Source organism: Nymphaea colorata, chromosome 3 (genome assembly GCF_008831285.2).
Source record: "Nymphaea colorata isolate Beijing-Zhang1983 chromosome 3, ASM883128v2, whole genome shotgun sequence".
In the NCBI taxonomy this organism is placed as follows: Eukaryota; Viridiplantae; Streptophyta; class Magnoliopsida; order Nymphaeales; family Nymphaeaceae; genus Nymphaea; species Nymphaea colorata.
In genome coordinates, this window is record NC_045140.1 from 28,536,033 (window position 1) to 28,539,038 (window position 3,006).

Consider the following 3,006-nt stretch of genomic DNA (forward strand, 5'->3'; position numbering starts at 1 on the left):
CTGGTGGTCACCTGGAGCATTGTGAGGTTGTAGCGAGCGAGGACGCTATCAGAGTGCACAGCGGAAACCTTAGAGAGGCTAACGAGCGGCACCACCATCACCACTAGCAGCAGCAGCACTCGGGCGGGTGGCCGATCCTTGTTCCGAGGGTATCACGCACGGAGGTCATTCAGCGAGGACAGCATTTTCTTAGGGAGGCTAGCCGATGCAGTGAGCTGGAGTTGTCCGGCCAGCTGACCGACCTAGCCACACATGCCAGTGGACCGAGACTGAGTTGGAGGAGTTTTCAGCCCCAAGCCGACCATTTCAGGCCGAGACGGAGTGATTACAGCATTACGGTCAGTCGGAGCGGTTTTGACAGGATCCGTCTTAGGACCGATCCAAATCCAGCGTTTTATTAGGAACCGGTTTCATTTTAGTTATGTTTCAGTTTTGTACCGACCGGTTCGAGACATAGACCGAACCGAGTCATGCTACACTTTAAATAGTGTCTTTGTGAAGTTCCCTAAGTTGTTAATGATTTTGGACAAGTTTCTATAGAACAGTTTCTCTTCACCGCGCGTTCTTGCGCCTCCATCTTCTTCTTCCTCCTCATTTCTGTGTGAGCATCTGAGGTTCTTCTCCAGCCTCCTCAGATTCATCAATGGCGATTGGCAACCCGACATTATCCCACACCTCCGCTGGTTTTCTCTACTAGGAGGTGAAACGAAGCCAAGCGCCGGCGGGTGCTTCTTCATCGTCTACCCGAGCAGAAGCAAGGTAATGCCGTGCGGACTCCTCAGCCACAGGGGTTCGAGAGGCGTCATCCACCATCGGAAGGCATTCCAGCCTTCGCGCAATGCCTACACGGCGGGTGAAGATCTGAGATGCATTTGATCGTCCGTTCAGCAGAAATACAGCTAAGTGTGTTTTTCCAGCGTCATTCTCTTGTAGTGACTGTAAATCGCCTCCCCAATTCGTTTGTATGCCGTGGTCCGCATCCAGTAGTTATTGTCGTTAATTCTATGAGTTCATTCGATTGTTTTAGTTCTTTGAGCCAAGAAGTTCAGATTAGCCACTGCCTTGTCCTCCTCTTGCTGGTCGAAATCAGAAAGAAAACAACAGAAAAGAAGGGCGAGAAAAATCAGAAAGAAAAGAAAAGAAAAAGAAAGACGCCCAAATGAAAAATTAAAGTAAAAGAAAGAGAGAATCGGCAAGAGGACTAGGCGCGGCCAGTTCTGGAAATTGGCCGGAATTGTCTAATTCCGGCCACTGCTGCATTGATTCCGGCATCACTCCATCCCGGGCTGCAAGTGTTCGAGTTATTCGTGTGTGCATTTGGGAGATTCCGGCCTCAATTGGGGAAAATCCGGCCACATTTGGGGAAAGCACTCTTGCGTCGTCACATTTGGGGATTTCGCATTTGTCTCACCCAAATCGGTAAGTGATTGCTTGACTTGGGCCCTTCGCCATCTCCACCACATATCTGTACACGTGGCATGATCGGGAGCACTTGGGAGAGAACCTTGGAGTGAAATCCTCCACATCCCTAGCTTGTAGCTAGTGGATCACATTTGGAAGGGGCGAGTTCTCTTTTGAGAGATCTTCTCCTACTTCGTAGGTGGCTGATCACCTTGTTGACTGCCACCTCCTCCTCCATTTTAGCTAGGATATTGCCCAGCCACACACCTCATCAGCCAAATCGCCACCTCACCTATACACCTCACCAAGATCCCTAGCCTCTCTCCTACGTATTAGGGAGATAGCCCTTCTAGAACGCCACCTAGCCTAGAATCTTGGAGGACAATCCTATCATGGAATATTCTCCATATTCTTAGCCAACTCTACCCTACCCAATTACCCCGAGCTCACCCGAACTTACCAAGTTACCACTTGCCTTTCCATTTCCATTTTCTCATCTACCCTAAACCGAGCCACTCAAACCCACCCTAGCTACTTTGTAGGAACCCTCATTTGAGTCCCTTCCCCACACCCGGTCAACCGAAGATTTTGACCGTAGGACCTACCTAGCCTACTCTACCTATGACCTAGCTCGCTGGCCAAACCTAGCCCGGGCCCACCTGGTCCCACCTGGTCCCACCTGGTCCGAACCCACTCAGTCCAAGTCCCGCGCCTAGTTGGTTTCAACCTTAGCGCCAAGGAAGACCGCGGCATTGCTAGCCGCATCCTTGAAGTCTTTGGAACCGGCGGGCCTTGATCCAGCATATTCCGGCGACCTCCGGCCACCTCCGGCCACCTCTGCTCTTTTTCCGGTGACTCTCCGGCGTGGATTCCAGAAGGTCCCCCAGACATCCAGCAAGGCGTTGAAGTGCTCCTAGGCGATTCCGGCGGGGTGATCCTACTTCACGCGTCTCTTGGAACGGCTTGACTTCACTCACGGCCTCTTCTTTTGGAGTTCAGCTCTGCACCAGCCCTCTTCTTTCGTGTTGCTGGTAGTCCTCGAGTGTGGAATCTCACCTCGAGGCTTTTGACTGCTTAGCCAAGCTAGCCTTGGCCGGTACACTCTACTCCTCTCTTTAGACACGCGGGAGGTAGCATTTATTTCTGCATTTTGCTTTCAGCCCGACCGTGAGGTCGTAGTTGTGCATAGAGGGACCTCCGCGGCACTGCGCCAAGGACACGACCTCGTGCCAGCACTAGCCTCCTACGGGTGGGTGTGGTTTGTGCGTTTAGGCGTGGTTTGCATGGTTTGCTTGAGTGAGTTTGAGTGATTTTTAACAAATGTATCGCTTCCGCTTGTATTAGCCTCGCATCTCTTAGATTTGTGTAGTAGGTTTTGCTTGGATTTGGGTATAGCCTCTCTTGTATTCCGCTACCTATCCGGGATTTTCTAAGTCGGGGTCCTGTCCGACTGGGTAGTGTCTTTGTTTTAATTTGTCTAGGAAGTCTTCTGGTTGGTCCAAGGTGATCGTGGGGGTAGGCACGGCCGTTGGTTTCAGACTTAGGTCGGCCACGGACAAGACCCTACCAATTTGGTATCAGAGCCTCCTTGGAGCAGCAGCAAGC